Below are 21,288 nucleotides of genomic sequence, written 5' to 3'. Positions count from 1 at the left end.
CCATGCGATTTCACTAGGCGGCGGTTTTGGGTGGCCATCACACGCTTCCTCCTCCCACAGCACAGCAATGGTCTCCACCCTCTGTTCATCTCAGTCTCGGGTTTGCTTTTATGGTTGTCCATCTTTTCCTTCTAATCAGCAGTAAACACTTGCTCCCTCTTTCCTGCTCGTTCTTTTGTCATATTTTTTGCACGCATCATGGAAATCATTTTTTTTTTGCCGTGTTTTATATAGCGGAAACTCGACCTAAGTTCGTGGAGCACATTACATAAGAACATGTTGATTTTCTGTAGGCACGGAGGGCCTCATTTATGAGAAGTGGCGCATCGCTGCGTGAAAGCAGTGATGCGTCACTTCTCACTGCGCCCTTCTTGCGACATGATGGATGCGTCATATTTACAGTATGACGCATCATGTCGCAAGGAGTTACAGATACGTCAGTATTTCTGACGTATCTGTAGGCGCAAAAATGGCGCATTGCTGGAGTGTATCACAAAAGTGACGCAACTCCAGCAATGTGTCCTTTCACATGGGGCAAGCCCCATGTGAAAGGGCCTGCGTCAGTCTTACGCCTGCTGTGAGGCAGGCATAAGATATTGACGCATTTGCACCCTAGAAGTGGCGCAGTGAAATCTCATAGATTTCACTGCGTCACTTCTACGATGCTTACATACGTTGTAACGCCTACTATGGATACATTATACCTGACGCAGGTATAATGTAGCGCAGGGGTTTACAAAGTGACGCATCTACCTAGATGCGTCACTTTGTAAATATGGTGCAACAAGGTCCAATTTTTACGCCGCTGGTGCGTCACAAAATGTGACACACCGGCGGTGCAAAAGTGACGCAAGAACTCATAAATGATTAAGTAATTTGCCCAGAATCACAGGATGTGGAGCCGACGCCAATACTTGAACCTGGTGGCCAAGTGGCAAAGTCTGCAGGTCTGGCCGTTGCACCACATCCTCTGACCTGCCCTATCCTATAAACACAGCAGCACTTTCTTAAAGCTGCTCCCTCGGGGTTCTGTGGGGCGGGATTGGCTCACCTCCCAAGGCTTCTTTGTCTTCACAGACAAGGCTCACGTGACCATAAAAAGTATGAACACGCTGCGGCTTAGAGCTCGGAAGCACTAACAGTAATCTGATATTATGCCTGTAAGTGTAACACGGCACTTCCAAGCATATGGTTTGGACTGGAATGACGGTGTTTCCCTAAACAACACAGCACTGCATTGTGTTATCACACCGTGGTGCACTAAATGCCACAGTGCTGCCTGCCCAGCATGACACAGAGCGGCTCTGTATGAAACAGGTTCAGTATAACATAACCCTAGCCTGTGGACTTTGATTTCAAGCCGTAAACTGCAGTGTACAACCAACCTATGCAGCAGGTGCTGAACCCTCGGAGCATTCATTGCTTCACGATTCCACGGATTCTATTCTGCAGAGATTTCAGTCTGCCTGCACCCAGTGTGGTACTTAGAACTCAGCTGATTTTTGCTGCCTACTGTGACGTATTTGATTGTGTAGAGATGTTACGCTGACAGGTGCTCATACGTATGCAAGTGACGGTAACTGCAAGTTACCAGAAAAGATAATTATTGCTTCTCTTTCTTTAATGTTTAAAATCACAGCAGCCAATGAAAACATTTCAACATAACATAAAACTACACTTCCCATGATGCTCTTTCACCAATCACGTCCCATCAGACCCTATAAGAGCCATTATTTCCATCCCATGAGCCTCTTTCTTTGCTGCTCACGGCGGAGATAAGTGTTCTTTATTCATACCATTATATCACTTGTCAAGGTATTGATTTATTGTGTAATTAGAAGCAGCTGTTCCCCCTCGTGTTCGCGCCTGAGGGAACGAGCTGCTGACGGTTGCTTCATGCATGCGCGCATTAGTGCTGACTCGTTATTGACTACATTACCCATAAAGCACTTAAAACATAGGAGCCTTCTTCCCTCTGCAACGTCACAATGCCACTGCCCGGTCAGAACAATATATGACACTCGAACAATATATGGCACTCAAATGGGACTTTCGGGTTTGTCTGATAATGGATTAGACATATAGTAATACTGATATTTGGAAAGGTTTCAAAGGAGCCAACGAAGCGGCGACCCCGTACCAGAAGTATATTGCCTGTTCCCCGGCATTGCGCTTAGTTATTCCTGATGCGCGCTGACAGCTGCTGACTACATTTCCCATGAGGCAGGCTACTTTTTTGTAGTTCTGTTAAACTGCACACGGCGCCCTCCGTAGTTTCCGGTTACGCAGCGTGAGGCGTGTCCCGTGAGTTTACTGTATTTGAACACACTCCCTGATCCTACACGTTGCCTCCCACCCTGCTTAGGAAAGCTAGGGGCAACGACGGACAGGTGAGAGGTGCAGCTAACCGAGCGCTAAACCCTCGGTGCTTTTTCTGCTTTCTCTTTTTTCTTTTCCTTACTCGTTTTTAGCAGATTTGGCTGAGGCGTGCTCAGAAGCGAGCCTCACTCGTTTTGAATAGAGGCACCTGACAAGTGCAATTGGTCAGTTTGGCAGTCATTTTTCTGTATTAACAAACTGAGAGATACAGGCAATGACAAGTTAGAGATCCGTTCTCTTACTAGTCAGGGATATTTACAATGGCCAAAATTATGCACTTTTGTAGTTTTGATGGTACCACCTCTGAGAGTTGATTTACTGGGATGGGTTGTTTGTACTGAAGGGTAGAGTATACTACTAAAGCGCTAGGAGTTTTTTGCGTTTAATTAAACGCGAAAGAGCAATTGGGAGTGATTTTGGCTCTTTGTTGTTCTAAATAAAAAATAAAAAACAGAAAATAAACAAAAACATTTTTTGTCCTTTTACCCACGATTTAGAGCGGGCCTCCTTAACCTGAGCCAGGTTCCAGGGTAGGTGAGGTGAAATCCCTGATCACGCTGGGTAAGCATTGCGTAGATTCCTTCACAGCAAGTAACCAGGCATATTTAATAGATTTGCTTGTTTGTAGACGGCACATTTTTTCTGAATTGGTTTATTATGTGTGTTAACTGTCCTTTCTCCTCAGGTGATGCTAGCACCCTGTGATATAGAGGATTAGGACAACGTGAGGTTGTATTCATTACTACTTCTCTTGCTATGTTTAGTTTCACATTTTTTCACATGCACTATTTGAAATCCATCAATTGAATGCAGTAGCATAAATTTATATAGGTCCTGAAGAAAGCCGTGGGCTATAATCCCGTGAAGGCTGAAACATGTCGACCCTCACTCAACAGTGACTAGTTAGCACTGCTTGGTATTTTTGTTACACACCTTTTTAATTGAGATGTGCGTAGTGAGTTGAATTATATCGTACTCTTCACACAATCTCTTTTTAAAATTCACATCTTTCTTTTTGCAATGCACTTCCACTTTGTCTGGTGGTCACAGTCTGTCACGTGCCTTCTGGACTTTTCTTTATCAACCCAAGGGAGCAATAGAGCCTTGAGCCAACGAGGAAGTCTCTATGATCAAGAGGCATACCTCTGTTCTAGGTGGAGACCATATGATATAAACTGATCGTGAGAGGTGACTTTGCTCTCAATATTGGTCTCATTGGTTGAGTCGGTTTGATGGTTTTCCTTGCTCTGCTCTGACAATGCATGGGTTTGATATTTCACACACTATTATTCCCTTTCTTTATCCTTGTGCTGTCTACTATCAGACCCCCTATTCTGTTGTGGGTGTATAGTCGTGTTATGGGGATTAGAATTTGGGCAGGTCTTTAAAAATGTTTCCCTTAGACCCTTCCTCCAGGTGGTAGTTTTGATAGTTTTATAGACTCACAGTCAGCGCAGCTGAATTTTCCCCTGTCGAAATTACAGGATCTCAAAAAGGAGCTCACATCAGTCTTAGCAAAACAATCCCTCAGGACAACTGCCAGAATAGTAGGGTTACTGGCATCGTCAATACAAGCTATCTTCCCGGGCCCTCTGCACTATCGGGCCCTTCAGAGACTAAAACTCCAACACCTTCCAAAGGGTCTGTCTTATACGGATCTAGTACCTATGACACAGGAAGTAAGGGAAGAAATGCAATGGTGGTTGGGCCACGTAGAAGCGTGGAACGGCAGAGCTATCTTAGGCTCCCAACCAGAAATCATTATAGAGTCAGACACCAACCGTTAGGGCTGGGGAGCAGGCTGCGGATATAGCTCCACAGGAGGAAGATGGTCACTTCAGGAACTATCTCTCCACATCAACTGTCTGGAGTTGTTGGCAGGGTCTTTTGCGATTCAGACACTCTCCCCCAAACAAGTCTCTTGTTGCATCCTACTCAGAATGGACAATATATCAGCAGTGAGGTATATCAACAAGTTGGAGGTGTGAGGTCGTCTCTGCTATTGAAGATAGCGTAGGATTTCTGGCACTATTGCCTCAGTCACCAGATAACGGTGATAGCGGAATACATTCCGGGACAGTCAAATACAGTCGCAGACTGGAATTCCAGGTACCTAAAGGATTACAGTGATTGGCAACTCCATCCTTGACTCTTCCAATGGTTACAGGCAGTGTGGGGCCGTGCAGAATAGACCTTTTTGCATCCAGGCTGAACCGGCAATTCCAGACATTCTTCAGCTGGAGGCCGGACCCGCTAGCAAAAGCAACAGACGCATTTTCCCAGAATTGGGCGATGGGCCTGAATTATGCTTTTCCTCCATTCATTCTCATTCCCAGAGTAACGACCTAGATAACTCGACAACAGGCGGAAGTGATTATGGTGACCCCTCCTGTGGAAGTCGCAGCCCTGGTTCCCGATATTAATGGAGATGAGTTGTGACTTCCCCAGGATGCTCCCTTTGTGTCGCAGACGATGCTCCAGGGCCCTCACGGGGAACTGCATCCGATGGTAACATCGTAGCAGTTGTCCCTGTTGGCATGGAGGGTTTCCGGCAACAGTGGGAAATGCCAGGCTTTTCGGACAAAGCTTCCGAGTTCATCAAGCAAGCCTGGGCCCCTTCCACAATGAAGAAATATTCATCACCTTGGAAGTGCTGGGTACGTTGGTGCCTGGAATGGCACGTGGATCCCTTGGGGGCAGAATTTTCACATGTTGTATACTTCCTGTCAGAGAAAACTTCAAAAGGTTTGGCATACCGGTCAGTAAATAATTTCAGATCAGCAATCTCTGCAGGGCATAGTCAGGTGGACAGAAAGTGGTGTGCACGTTACTTAAACGAACCAGAGTGGCTAAACCTCCTAAACGGAAATATTCATGTTTGTGGGATGTATCCTTGGTCATATCCCTTTTTGATAAATGGACGACTAATGCTTTGCTATCCTGGAAACAATTATCAGCTAAACTAGCTATGTTTTGTGTTTATCTGCCGGTAGACATTCTTCCGATGCGAAGGCTCTGGACCTTACAGGTAGAGTATTCACTTCAGAAGGTGTTTCATTTAATATTACTGGCAGGACAAAACATTGTCGCGTAGTATAGAATATAATGCTTTTCCCAGTAATGCTAAATTGTGTATGGTACAATACCTAAAACCTATGAAGAATGCACATGGTCCTTTCGACCAGAAGGTTTGACGCAATTATTAATTGCTTTGCAAAAAACGTTCAAGCCAGTTTCAGTGGCTGCAATAGCCAGATGGTTAAAGTCAGTCATGAAAGAAGCTGGTATTGATACCCAGTTATTTGGGGCACATTCTGTACGCGGTGGTATGGCATCCAAAACCTTTCTGTTGGGTTCAACTATTCAAGACATTATGAGCTCTGCTGATTGGTCATCAGAGTCTACGTTTAAACAATTTTATTATAAACCGGCGGGTGATATAACTACTGTGGTATTTGATAAGGGTTAAACGAGCAATAATCCGAAGCCTCTGGTCCTGTAATAGAATAAAATATTTGCTAGCATTTGCACCAAGAATTTTCAATTCTATTAAGGACACGGAGAAGAGGATTATCCCACCCGGTTATTTTTCAATAATTCCTGTAATAAAGTACCCACCCGTATGCAATATTGATTCTGTTCAACAGAGATTATGGGGTTTTTCTGTTTCATTTATTCCAGGTTCTGAAAAGAAAGAGGAATAAGCGTTCTTTTGGTTGAAGAGGTTGGACGACGTCCCAGTTCTTGGTTAAAGTTCTTCCACGTTGGAGGATAACACTGGTTTTCGAGTCAATGTTCACACTTGGACCAAAAGACTCGAGCAAAGAAAGAGGCTCATGGAATGGAGATAATGGCTCTTAGAGGGTCTGATGGGACGTGATTGGTGCAAGAGCATCATGGGAAGTGTAGTTTTATGTTACGTTGAAACGTTTTCATTGGCTGCTGTGATTTTAAACAGTGAAGAAAGAGAAGCAATAATCCTCGCCTCTGCGTCCTTAATAGAATTGAAACTTCTTGGAGCACATGCTAGTACATTTTTTATTCCCTAGAGACACGTTCGGCATTACTTCAAAATGTAAAAAAGACACAAGGTTGATTCTACAACATATTACAAACTGAAACTAAATGAATTTGGCACACAGACCCACAGAATGTGTAGAATCATGCCAATTTCTCCTCCCAGCCACCATTCTTCCAGGTTCGGATTTCCTACTTAGAACAAGGCTTCACTAATTATCAAGAAGCACCATAAAAGGTGTGAGCAGCAACACTGAAGGGCAAAGCCAAGGTGAGCTATTGCCCAGGGCCCCTCCTATCAAAGTGCACGTGGTAAAGGGAACGTTCCTCGTAGCTCATTCTGTGTATTTCTCCATCTTAACCTTAACTTACAATTAAATATTTTTATTGGGCTTGATTCAGCTAAAAATGTGTAATAAAATGCAGCGTTGACCTCGACTCTGATGCACTCCGCTAAATCCGCTGTTCGGCAGAAGCTCAATAAAGGGGCTTCCGTCCCACCACCCTCCCAAGTAGAGATTCCAGCAGCCGCATACCCTTGAGTGGCCAAGTGTGGAGGCCTGAGGTTTCATAGGCTGTGAACTGCACAAGGTACACTCAGCACTTCCAGGAGTGTATTAATGTGAGAAATCAATGAAACGTTAACAAACAAAACCAAGGTTTTATTAGTAATGTGGTTTAATTTGCTATTGACATGTCTCTCTTTCTGTTACGAGGCACATCATGGTCCGACAATGACCACTTCTGCATTGGACATGTTTACATCAGCAGAGACGCATTATTAGAAAAAATGATAAACATTGAAACCCTTCCCTCAACATCAGCCATTTCCTCGCAAACCAAGGCATGCCACCCTACACTTCTTAAGAAAATACATTTATGACGCAGTCCTTGACAAACCTGTCACAAACCTCTACTCTTTACACACCCAGGGGCATATTATCAAGGACGGTGCTAAAATTATCGCCGGTTTAGCGGCAGAAGACTGCCGTTATAGTGGCGATAATGGGCTTGATAATATGCCCTTGTTAATTCCAATAGAATCCCATGTTGATACCAGAATATGGGCTTCTATTGGAATTCTCTGCGGCATATTATCAAGCCCATTATCGCCGCTTTAGCGGCTGTTTTCTGACGCTAAAGTGGTGATAATTTTAACGCCGTGCTTGATAATATGCCCCTCTAGTGGCTGGCTAATCTGATCAAAGACTTGGCGGCTTAGTCACCAGCGGCCAGGTAAGCAGCTGTCGTCAGTGCAGCAGGTGCAACAGCACCGGGTACATGGGCATGAGGGACCTACCTCACCATAAACACCAACCAGTGGAAATAAGGGGGCATTTTCTCTGCTTTTATTTGGGCCCGTGTATCCTTCCTGGCCCTCAGCCTTTGGAACAAGAGATGTCAAGCTGCTTTGTCAAGTGTGAACGGTTCATCCAGCCCCGATTGTTCCCTTTGTATTCCGGAACTTGCTGTTTTATTTTCTCCCTTTTAAACACAATACTGACTACAAGGTCTGCAAAGCAAAAGTAAAACTAGGGCACTCATGAGGGAAGACTGGGAATCCAGGAACACTGGTGTCAGTACCACCCTTCATTGTTTTAATTTGGCATACTTACACACTCATATGCTTGGGGAAAAGACTTTTAGAGCACTGGCAAAATCTCCTTTTGCTGTTTGGGCACCCGCCCCCTCTAACGTCCAGCAATTGCCCCTTTTTTCTAAGACCATTTGGTATAGTCTATCGTCCTCCTTCAGTATCTTTCGGCAATGCACAAATACAGTTGCTTATTGGACTTTAATGTCACACAACAATACCCATACCTATAGACTGGTTAACATCCACATAGGCCAGGACCTGTGCTTGCATGGTTCCTTAAATATTTGCGCCCAGGAGGCAAGATTTAACTTGTGCAGAAAAAGGGACAGCTAAAAGATGGGTAACCCAATAGGTTCAACAGTAAATTCTTCAAAAGAATGATATATGATGTAATGCTGCAAATTATGATCTACCCATAACATTTCAACATGCTGCACAGCAGCCACACTGCTCTACAACATAGCTTTAAGACATTGGTAAAGCCAATAGCTCTGGCTAAACACTTATAATGTACCAAAAACGAGACCTGTTGGCTATGCCAATGTTTGTTTTATACGTTTTTATAGAGTTGTTCTTTTTAAAAAGAAAATATGTTTTGGAAACAGATTTTTTAAATATGGTTTATTATATGAGAACGTGTATTCAGTTTTTAACGCTTTATAAATTGGGTTTTCAATTGAGCTACTGTTCGATTGTCCACCATTTTAGTTCCAATTCTAGTTTCGCAAATATGTCAAAATAGTTGATGGACTTCATTTTCAGGGCTTTACGTCAGTAGCTTGTTAGTACCTCATAAGATCTTTGTAAATTATTTTTAATGTAGTATACATGTCGAAATTAAGAATTATTGCATGTTTGTAATTAAAAACAGATTTATGGAAATTACAAACAATTGTTTTTAAAATAATTTTGTCTTTAAATATTTACTCTTGTTTGTAATTTCATGACTAAGGCATGTGGAGTTGGAATTGTCATGGTTCCATCATTTTCAATGGAAAGGTAATGCAATGCATGGTTAAGTAAGTCGTTGTTTGAAACTGCGTTGTTTAGGTATGTTCGTGGGTTAGAATGCGTGCTTCAGGCATGCATAGCTTAGCAGGTAGTGGTTACATCATACAACCTACGAGGTCCGCTGCAAACACTCTGAGATCTTCTGATATATAATCACTTTGCTTCTGTAGAAGGGGAGGGGGTTAGTGTACCTTGTCTAATATCATGACAGCTCCTTTTATGATCAATGGATCACTATGTGGACCGTATTTGTGTCGGGCATCTTCTTACCTTTTTTTGCATGTATACTGCATACTAGAGCACAATAGTTAAAATAAATATTTTAAACTTTTCTCGTGTCTGTGTAAGATCTTATTGTGAGTGTAAGAGTGAAAGGGTGTGTGCTGTCATGGTGATTCCAGAGACGTTCAGGAGTGTTGTGTTCTGGGGTGTCTCATCACTTGTTCCTCTGTGAGTGAGTGAGAGAGTAAGTGAGGCAAGTGAGGCACAATTAACTAGTGGGTCCCAAGGTGGTGGGGTGACTCTGCCCCTACCTACTATGGTTCTATGATCCCAAGCATAGTTCTGTGACTGCAGAATCCCTGCAACATGGCGTCACCAACGTTTGGTCTGGTACTTTTTTGCAGGACCCCTGAGTAGTGCTTATGCCTGTCCACAATACCCTTGCACTCACACTGTTTCCTTGAGACATTCCGGGTTTGGGGGCTTTACCTTCTCAGTTTGTAGGGATTCCTATTTCTATAGGTTTTTAAAGCTTGAATTTTAAAGGGTTTTTACCCACTTTTGTGCTACCGTTTGGATCTCTTGCTCTTTGCTTATGGCTAATCTCGTTGCGTTTCTGGCACATTTCTGCACAGCACTTACTCAACATTTGTTACAGCATGGGGTCCCCAATGCGGGATCTACTGTCGTCTTTGTGGTCGAGGCAGACCCTGCGTACGGCTTTGAGGTTTTTTACTCCTGGGTTACTTTCACCACTGCTGATGCGAATGATAATACTTTTCATGCTTATACTGTACCCAATGTTCATGCGGCTTATTGACCATATGCGGTAATTGAGCTTCCTCTTTTGGCCTAGGAGCACCAAATCTACTTTAATGGCACCCTTGCCAATCCTATTGCTACTGTTTGAACGGGCCCCTTAAGTATTGACGGGGCCACAGTGCCTGTGTTGGCAGGTTTTACTCCATTCCCAGAACATGTCAATGCCACTGTGGCAGAGGTATGTTTGTTGTATGCTCAAGTTCTCCTTCTTTATAGACGCTTACTTGAGTTTGTTACCATGCCTTTTTGGCGGCTCCACCTTGGGCTGTGCCTCCTTTGCAGGCTCCACATTGTGTGCGGCTTGTTTTTAGCCGTGTTATTATAAAATTTGTTATGGGCAAACGTCCACTTAACCGTGACAAATGTTCCTTTTGGATTTCTCAAAAAATTGATCAGCTTGGTGTTGTTTTTCCCCTTAGGCAGGTCTTTCCCTAGATTTGGAGATGAAGTTGAAGTTAGAGATGAAGTTAGTAGGTAATTTTCCTGTAGTCTCCAAAATGATTCTTTCCAATGTTAACGGTGAAGCAGTATCCTTAATTATACGCCAGTGACTTTCCGCTGTGGCCCCTATGGACCGCGAGCATGAGCTGCCTGTTATTACTTCTGAGATTTATACTTCTTTGGGTCGTAATAATTTGGGCACCAGATCATCTGCGCAAACGCTGGGCAAACATCCTCCTGAAAAGGATGGTCTTCGGGACTTTTCCAAAAAGTCATGGGATAAGTCTATGCAATAACAACAGAAGCCTAGGTCTCCATGGGACGCTTCTGAACAGCGTTATGATTTGCGTGATCTCTCGCGTGGTCACACTAAAATTAAGACTCCAGAGAGTTTCAGGTTCCTGATCCTCATTTCTTTCAAGAATTGTCTGATCAACAATACGACAGAGGGGGGCAACAAGATCGTAGACAAGGCGAGTCCGTGCAGACGAAACAGGACACGCAACACTCTTTTGATGTGACGGTCAAGAAAGAGGAACCACCTCCATATAGAGCCCCCTTCCAAAAGAAGAAGGTTGCTGCTTTAACAGTGAAATATGCCCTTGATGGTGAGAACCCTTCTCCTGGACAGGAGTTGGAGGAAGACTCTCCTCGACAGTGCGTCAGAAGTCACTGTATTGCACCAAACACTCCGCCAGTTTCTGGAAGTGAGAGCAACTGACACCTTTGCAACAGGTGAGTCCATGGATACCCACATTGCACCCCCAGACTGCCTTTATCATTTGGCTTGCCTTATATGAAAGGACACACTGCTGGAGTTGCGTCTGTTTTCAGACACACCCCAGCAATGCACCACTTTTGTGCTTACAGATACATCAGGAATACTGACGTATCTATTAATCCTTGCGACATGGAGCACCATACAGTAAATACAGCGCATCCATGCTGTCGCAAAGAGGGCACACTGAAAAGTGTTGCATCATTCTTTTCACGCAGCTATCGAACACTTTTCATAAATTAGGCATGTAGTTCTTACAGACGAGGCTTAATACCACAAATGTGGTCATGCAGATTTTGCCAGGTGCAATTGGTTTCACTTATGTAACATTTAATAAGGGGGATACAGTCTCCATTACTAAGAAATGGAATTCATACGCTCCTGTTGAAATGCGTTTTTCTTCTACTGAAAAATGTTTGACTGCGGTGCAGATGGCAGTCCCTACAAAATAAAGCAAACGCAAGGAGATGATGGCCGGAGCGCTGAAAGTTTTCAGACACTAACACCCAGTCACAGATCTGAGTTTAATCCATCATCATTCTTTAGCTCACTTCACCACCCCAGTTCAGACCCAGCCATATGCGAATCAGTATTGACCCTGTTCCTCATGCGAATAGTCCAGCCCAAACTGCCATGCTAGATCTTCCATTGACCCGAAACAAGCATCCTGGGACCGGTGTCGGGGTAACACCCCTAATCAGCCAGGCTAGCTTAAAGGATTTACAGATGCATTTGTATTCCTGATGGTGGTGAGTGTGTGAAAAGCTTCAACGCTCCTTGTGTTTGCTTCATCCTTAAGAATGGCCTTTCTCTCAAGGTAAACGCATCTTCGTCGATTCACCTGTGCCTGCCTTACATGTGGTCACGAAGGCTAGTGTTCTTAATTCTAAATCCCTTCACTCCCATTGGATTCAATGGGCTACGTCTTTGACATCTGTTGATGTCACCTTTGTTTTGGAACCTTCTTTGCAAATGCAAGAGTTTTTTCAAAATGATCATGTTCCTCCTCTGCCTTCTTCACTTCTTCCTCTTTATCAGTATAAATTTGTCATTCACATTGACTGTTCGACACAACCGGCCATAGGTTCTAAGCAGTCTTATTCTGTGGCTTGCACTATTGTTGTAGGCACTATTATCGATGGAGTTTTCCACTCCACTTTGATTCACACTCTGTCCTTTGGTGACTGTATGGCACAGTTGGCCAAATTGAGACCTTCACACCCTTGTGGTGTGTGATTCTTTCTATTGTGTACAATCCTTTAATCATAATTTGCATTTTTGGAAACAAAATTACTTTCTGGATTCTAAAGGTAGCACGATAAAGCATAAAGTGCTTTGGGTTAAGGTGGTTAATCTTAAGGATCGCCTACCACTTACACATGTTGTACATACATTGGGCCCAACCTCGTCCGCAGGCACTCTTTATTACCTCAACCGCAGGCACTCTTTATTAGTGGCCGCTCACAAAGGTATTAAATCACATATGCAGGAGTTGCTGCCACTGTTTCGCTCTTACAACATTATTAACGGCAGGATTTGTACCAGCAGACTCGCTGGTATGTAATTTGTTCGTTTGTCAACAAATTAGGTGTTCTACTGTGTCCCTTCCACCTAATACATCATTGCAGTCCCCTTATTTGAGCTAATGCATTTGAATATATTTTGGTTGCAGTAGATTCTTACTCTAGGTTCCACTGGGTCTGGCTGCAGCTCTCGGCTGACACTCGAACTGTCATTAAAGACTTGCAGGTCTTTATCAAGACTTATGACTGTGGCACTTTTCAATCAGACCACGGTCCGGCTTTCAACTCTAAGGCATACCATGATTAAATGACGTCCAAGGGAGTGCAGGTGCATTTCTCATCTCCATATAGGCCTGAGGGCAATTCTGTGGAGGAGCGGCTGAACCGTGACTTAAAGCAGTCTTTGACAACAAGGGTATTAGATACAGGACGTGGCTGGTTAACTCATCTTTATGGGGTTCAACGGGAGCTCAATAACCTCCCTAAAAAATCTTTGAGTGGGCAGACTCCGTATGAAATGCTTTTTGCCATCAAGATGTTTGTTCCAGACCTTGATGGTCTAGACGTTGTGACGGAAGCCGCAGCCTTTGCTGTAGATAACCACTGTGGTGTTTTACAGGATCTACAAAATGTTGTGATGCTCTGTCTAACAGTCATTTGCATTCGACTCTCCCATCAGAAGGGGTGGTTCATTCCTGTTTCAGGCTGGTTTCCTAAAGTTGGTGATCCAGTTCATGAAAAAGCAGCGATCAAGAATGAATTTGGTCCCTCTTACCGTGCTCCTGCTCCAGTGCTTGCTTTTCAGGTTACCCAAACTGATTTTGCCTCGACTTCCCGGATACAAAGAAAACTGCTTCGTTCCCATTGAACATGTCAAGTTGCACCATATGGAGGAGCCTAAATAGTATGCCTAGAAGTGTTACCACACACAATGTCACTTTATAGCCAGTGGGCACTATTCTTGCTGATTCTCCCCAGCTGCTGGAGGGGGATATTGAGTCTTCAGTTGACCTGGTACATGCTACACCTTCTTCACACTCCATGATGGACATTGTTTATTCTGATCCTCCAGTCGAGGCCCCTTCTGCAATGAAAATCTCAAGTCTACCTGCAGAATAACAGCCTCCTTTATTCCAGCTTAGTCCTTCTGCTTACTATATCAATCAAGTTAACTTTTCTTCAGGCAACTCTTCGTTGTCTTTGTTTTTGCAATCTCCACCAGTGTGGATTTTTGTTTTCATCTCCTGGTTAAAACACACTTATCAGTTTCCACCTTGGCTGTGTATCTGGATCGTGTTTTCCATGGTATTTTTGTTCATGTGGATTGGATTTGTGACAGTGTTTTTCATTTTGATCGGCCATTACCTCCCAGAATGTTCAGCTGCAGAACTGGTCGATGGGGTCTTGGTCTCAAATTCTTCCTCGCCTAAAATGAATAGATACCCTGGTTACCATTTCAGCGGTGCCAGTTACTGATGGAATTGTATGGGATAAAGTACCATTCAATGAGTTCGGTCCTACAAAGATCCTGCAGATACCATATGTGTTCTGAGTTTCCAGGGGTGATGTAATAGTACCTGGGTTGCAAAGGGATGATTCGGATATTGATACTGTGAGTTCGATGTTTCCTGAACTGCAATTTTACACTGTCTTTGAGTCTGAGGATTCGTATTTAAATTCCACTAAGTATGCAAAATTGTTCTGTTATCAACACTAAGGACATCACGTTTTGCATAGAACACATGGACAGAGTCGCCAATATAGTTATATTCAATGGGAGCATTCCCCAACTCCACCTCAGGGTAGCTCAAAAACACAAAAGATGAAGTACACATACTTCACTGGTTATAACACTTCAGACCTGATATCATACTATTTTAAATTGGTTCCAACTACCTCGAAGAAATATATGCGTACTCAAACCAAGTTAATATATACAGCCTCCTGTGGAGCTAGCCCTGAAAGGCTATGATTATTGGTAAAACAATCTTGACTTGAAATCAGTTTGGGGCACTAAATCCTGGCAAGGTTGAGGTACAGAATCTCTATTCTGTGTATGTCTCAGACAATTTGTCTGGGATTGGCCAAAATTAAGGAATTGAATAATGCAATTATACTGAAGACCAACTAAATAGTATGATACAAAATGGTACATGTAAATGCTCAGCTAGGGCTCCAGGTGTGGGGTTAATATGACCGGTAGACACTAATGTTTGTCATACTCTTTTTTTAAACACCACATCGGGGTTTAAATCAAATAGACCTGATCCCCGATATTCACAATCCACACATTGTTACTACTTACTCTGTGGGTAAATTATGCCAACAATAGTTGGAACATTCCACATTGCCTGCAGTAAAACAACATCTTTCTCTCCTATCCGAAGTCATGAATCTGTCCGACTTCCTTTTGGGTCCAAAATCATCCTGTTCTAAACAATTTGTTTATGTTGCTGATAATGAAATTTGGACATTGTCGCAAATGGAAGCTGCAGTGCGTTTACGCCATATTGATCGAGATAATTTGAATAAAGGGCATGCTGTAGTAGACAAAAGTATTACTACTTTGTCATCTAGTACTTATAGTTTAGATAATATTGTATTGTCTGTCATTGATATTGTGCAAAGTGATGTGTCTACATTGCATCATGGTCAAACTCAAATTTAGATTAATTCTGCAATTTAGGTGGACACTCCAAACACTTATGAGCGGGCACGTTCCTTGGCATTACCTCAAATCTACCACTTTGTTCCTACCATTTAATTTAACAAATAATCAGCGATCAATGGCTATAAAGGATGTTAGTTACATCATGTTACACATAGAGAAACTTGAACAACTTCCCTTCACTATTACGGAAACACCTTGAGCAGTCTGTTAATACGTGGAGTTATTTTGTTGCCAATGTACACTTTTCAGTTCACTGCCTGCATGAAACACTTCCCAGTAGCTAGATATGAACCTCTTGGGGGCAGCTACATACATGAGTTGTGGTCTCTGGCATTTTCGAATCGTTGTCAATGGGCTGAGAGAGAAGTTTTCATCACAGGGGAGGAATGCGACTTTGCTACCGGTCATTCCCTTGTTTGTTAACATGGAAAGATTCATGGCACCTGTAACGCTCTGCCCCTAATTTGACTTGCTTTATTTGTGGACAATACCATTTTACTATCACAAACCCTGAAGGGCCTCCAAAATCTCTTGGATTCATTTAGCGACTATTGTGCTACAAAGGGCCTAGAAATAAATTCTAACAAGACAAAATATATGGCAGTTAAACCGCACAAATCATTCAAAAAGAATATCACTATTTTAGAACAGAGGCTGGAATACGTGCCGAATTTTAACTATTTAGGTATTACGCTAGACACTAAATTGACATGGTACCCGCATCTGCAAAAAAGCAGGACCGTTTTGATAAACAATTCCGCACCTATATTAAAAAAACACCAGAACAGCTCTAGCTGAGTCAAGCATGTGCGTACATGGTTCTGCAAACTAGGGCTTAACCACTTTTGGGAAACACCTGCCCTAATGACACCCTCTTCAATAGAAAACTTGAAGATTACATTTTGGGCATACATGCAAAATAGTGTCTCCCACAGCTCTGCAATTGGTAGATTGACACATTGGTTGCTTTCAATAAAACCTTTAATGCTCTTTGAGCCATATCTCGACAAAGTCCAACCCCAACTTGCAAAATCCTTATACATGAAGTTTCACTATGGTGTTGTGCAAGTGCTTTGGAATACAGGGAAATGGGGTTGTAAAAATGGTGAGTCTAATGATGTCGTTTGCCACCTATGTCAATTTAATACATCAGAAAATGACTCCCGCGTATTGTTTTTTTACCCAGCATATGCTATTCCAAGGCGAAAATGGATCAAGCCTATATGTCCAAACTTGGGAATTCGATCCTGCTCTGATGTGATAAGAGTTTTAAAATCCGACACTTCCCAGAAAATTGTCTTTAGCATCAGCAGATTCCTATTTGCTGTCAACCTTGTATGAATAGAAAAAGGCATGACATTTTAACATATCATTTTTTCTACAAGGTTCTCTCAGCACCCATATGCATTTTATGATCGTTTACATGTTATCTATGTCTTGAACAGATGATATGTTGAAAGATCTAGAAATGATGTGCATTCTTGCACTTTATAGCATTTGCACTTTAATTCTGCCTCAAACCAACGCAGAAAGTCAAGTTTTAAAATGTATTATTCTAGCACTTGTACTATTTTATTTCCTGCCTGGAATCTATTTTTCCCTAAGTTTTAAATGTACAGATCAGTAAACTAATGACTCTTTTTATTGTACTTTACTAGTTTTTACTGAGTCACTGGTTTTATATTATAAATGAAAATCTAATATTTATAACTGCCTAAGGACTGAGTAGGAAGACAATTAATGTAACTGTGGTTGCTCATAATGTTTGATCTATTATCAATATGTATCTTTTATTGTTTTTTAAACCGAATAAAAATTATTGAATGAGTGAATGAGTCTGCACCTAATTTGGCTGGTTATTTAAAAGGAACTCCTGTTCCCGCAATCATATTGCTTAATAATCAGGACTGTTGCGGTCTGCCGGTGGGAATCTCGTATGTGGTATCTTTTTCCCAGCAAGTTACTTGCTGCAACAACGTCCTGTTTCCCCCTCCGCAAAGGAGTGTCGATTGTTCTTTATGGCCTTCCAATCCAACTTTGAAAACAGATGTCAATAAGCTAAGACTACTCAAAGCTTTATTGTGTCAACAAGAAGTGGCTTTCACTTCAGCTCGCAAAACCTTCGAATTGTAGGAGGCAAGAACTTCCAGTGAAATACAGTCATTGTTATACACAAATCTCCCCCTACGTTTTGGTGAAATGATACATCAAATATTTAATGCTTCTGATACCACTGGCCTAGCACAATTTTTTTTAAACATTTGGGGTACGGCTTTGTGACATCTTTTCAAACAATTTTTGGAGATATCCCAGCTTTTATACATTCTATTATTTCCAGTGTGTTTGGTGGGTTCCTGCTGCTACTCATCTTAATTTGCAGAATTACAGTGCTGGTCCTGCTATTCCACAATCTATGCTCCTTTTGTGGTCCTCCCAGGCCAGGCATTGCTGCAGCTATACCATCAGCACATGCTATAGCTCTTTGGATCAGTGCCCCTGAACCCTCTGGATGTCGAGTTTTGTTTAACCTTCCCCTATGCTTGGTTCACCTGTGTGCCACCCGTGTTTCATTGCATCTAGTGCCCATTCTAATGGGCCCTGAACGTCTGCCTGGCTACGCCATCACTAGCTGCCTTGGATTTCGAACTGTTAATGAGTCCCTTAGTGGTACATTACCAGGACTGTTCCTTGGGCATGCAACTTGTTCAATACCCAGCGCTATGGCCATTGGTCGGAGATGATCTCTGTGCAATGACACATCATCTTCTTGTTCTCAGTTTCATCTAAATCAACACAGGTTGTCATCCGATGGTCTTATTGACAACTGGCACGGCTGAGCATGTCTGTTCCTTTGACCTACTCAATTTCATGGTCGACATTTTGACTTCGGAAGGTTCACTTTCTTACTGAAACCATTAGCTTTTCACTTGGCATCCGATATTGTGGGCCCCGGCGACTTGCTGTAAATGATTACACTGATGAATTTTTATTTTCTTGCCATGCGCTTTATCTATGAAAGATTGGCTGAACTACATTTCAAACAATTTGGTTTGATTTACCTCCTAATATCTGTCACTTTGGTGCTACCATCCTGACCAAGCGGAGGGTGTCATATGTCCCGTGTAGGCCCATTGTCGTTTTCCCTATGTTAGCCTGAGCACATTGCAGGCTGAACTCCGCTTTGCGCACTTTACTATTCAAACATATTTGGCTTTTTGCCACGCTGTACTTTCACACAGAACCTGCCATTGTTTTTGTGTTTCGTTCTTTCCTGGAATATAGTCTGAACACCATAGACTAGGCCAAGCAACAATTCCCCTTGTAATTCTTCTCTGGTCAGGCTACAGGACCTAAACAAAACACACAGATGCAGCTGTTGTTCAGGAACATGCACTCTATGTCCTACAGGTGTGCACAGACATGCAGAACAGACATTTGGAGAGAGATTTTTCAGAGAAGAGATGGCAACTACACCTGAGATGTAGAACTTTCATATGTGCAGGCTAAGGTACTGGGTCAGCCGCAAACACCCAGAGATCTTCTGATATCTTATCACTTTGCTTCTGTAGAAGGGGATGGGGGTTAGTCTACTATGTCCAATATCATGACAGCTTCTTTTAGGATTTATGTATCTACTTACTATGCAGACCGTATCTGTGTTATGCATCGTCTTACGTATTGTGGCACGTATCCTGCATACTAGAGCACGATAGTTAAAATAAACATTTTAAACTTTTCTCCTGTCTCTGTCAGATCTTCTTGTGGATAATTACGATTGTGACAGCAAAAAGGTGTGTCCTGTCACTGCGATTCTTGAGATGGCTGGGAGTGTTGTGTTCTGGGGTGCCAAATCACTTGTTCCTCTGTGAGTGAGTAATAGGCCAAGTGAGGTACGATAGCTAGTCGACCACAGGCTCATGGGTGCTAAGGTATGGGATGACTCAGTCCCTGTCTACTAAAGTTCTATGGTCCCAAGCATATTTCTGTGACTCCGCAGAATCCCTGCAACACTAGTCATGCACTCATCTAATCAGCCAGGCACTAGAGATGCACTAATTCAATTATCCAGACACTACCCAAGACCTTATCTAATCACCCAGGCACTATCTGTTCGCTCAACTAAAAACAAATGAGCAGCAGCCATGTACTCTGAAACAGTACTTACGTACTCATCCAATCTGTCAGGTGCTATGCATGCACTTGCACAATCGCATATGCACTATCCTTGCACTCTATAAATCACACATATACTATGTATGCACTCCTGATATCATCCAAGCACTAGAGTTGCAGTAATTTAATCGTCCAACCACTATCTATGCATTTATTGAATTATCGAGGCATTAGTCATGCACTTATCTAATCATTCAGGCACTACTCATGCACTCATCCAAACACCCAAATAGTAGTGATATACTCATGCAAACATGCAGGCAGTAGCTATGCAGATATGAAACGACCCACAGAGTTCCCTCACACTCAGGGGATCATCCAGGCACTACCTATATCCTCAAAGAATCACCTAGCCACTACCTTTGCACTCTTCAACCATCCACAGACTATTCATGTATTCAACCATAAGCACATGTATTTACAAGTTTTAGAGAGGAATATGTAGTCTTTTATAACCATCTGTTGAATTATATATTCAACCTATCGCACATTCTTTGCATGTACTCTGAAGAATTAGTGAGCTATGCGCGCTGATAGAGATTAATGTGCAGATTTTTATATGTACTGTTTCAAAATTTGAATCTGATGCAACTAAGTAGAAAAGTATTGCGATACTAAATCTGGATGTATGATGTTACAACGCGAGCTATTACAGCGCATACCTTTACAATGCAGTTTTTAAACCGCAACTTCAATTACAACACATGCCATTACAACGTAAGCCATTACAGCGCATGTTCCATTATAATGAAAATTAGTATTGTAACACTAGCGGGGGCTACCTCAGGGAAGGTGCTGGCCAATGAGGGATATGCATTGTAATGGCATGCGTTGTAATGAAACTTGCATTGTAGTGACTGTGTTGTAAAGGCATTGCATTGTAATGCCTGCATTGTAATGGATGTTTCCCACTAAATACACCAGTGACACAGTGATGGAGAGGCACACAAATACTTCTAAAGTTGTGTTTTTGGATTTACAGTATTGAGACACTGTTTTGTCTACTCTTTGGTTGATGTTCATTTTTAAATTTACTACAGAAGAGATAAACTGGGCTTTCACCATGTATAAATGCGAACTGAGATAGGGTGCAGCTGTGTTGTAGAAGAAGGTGCATTAACGTTAAAAGGTATTTAATAAATACAATTGTGTGTGTTGCTTTGGGTTTGGTAAATTGAACTAAGTGCATGTAGTTAAACTGTAACATAACATAAAAACTGTTTTTGCATTATGTATTACACATTACTACAAAAGTTGGTACATTAGCTAGAGTAAAAATCAAAATATACTTATGTTTTTTTGCAGAACAATATCTACATAAACACAGACAGAATGCCTACAAAAGATGGAGGAAAAAGCATCAGAAGTAACTACAGTATCTATGTTGAACTGAAACACAAAGGAGCAAAATGCAGAACAAGTGGTGAAAGAAAAAAGAGCTACTGGTAAGAGGACAAATATTACAAAATAATGAAAATAAAAAGCAAACTATGAGAAAGAATAGGAGTGGACAAAATCTATATTACAAGAAAAGGAATGAATGTAACAAAGATGGACTCCTTAACCAGAAGATAGAAACAGTTTAAGGAAATCAGGGCTAGGATGTTTTGTAGTATGGTGGTTATAAATCTACTGGGAAATATGAAGAGGTGTA

At 42.2% G+C, this 21,288-nt stretch overlaps 1 long non-coding RNA gene across 2 annotated transcripts in view; it reads left to right on the top strand.

Moving 5' to 3' along the window:
* The first annotated feature begins 1,758 nt into the window (after nucleotides 1-1,758).
* LOC146808599 (uncharacterized) overlaps nucleotides 1,759-21,288 on the top strand; it is a 110,140-nt gene continuing 90,610 nt past the window's right edge. Inside the window, exons 1-3 of one of the 2 annotated variants that reach the window (XR_014967579.1) lie at nucleotides 1,759-1,815; nucleotides 2,877-2,940; nucleotides 20,940-21,079. This is a non-coding gene — a long non-coding RNA (uncharacterized LOC146808599). Of the gene's footprint in view, nucleotides 1,816-1,839; nucleotides 2,391-2,876; nucleotides 2,941-20,939; nucleotides 21,080-21,288 lie in introns of those variants that run through there. The other variant, XR_014967578.1, reaches the window with a different exon arrangement.

Source organism: Triturus cristatus, chromosome 8, assembly GCF_964204655.1.
Source record: "Triturus cristatus chromosome 8, aTriCri1.1, whole genome shotgun sequence".
Classification (NCBI taxonomy): domain Eukaryota; kingdom Metazoa; phylum Chordata; class Amphibia; order Caudata; family Salamandridae; genus Triturus; species Triturus cristatus.
Note: the sequence above shows the minus strand (reverse complement) of the source record. Positions and strands in the feature narration are given on the sequence as shown.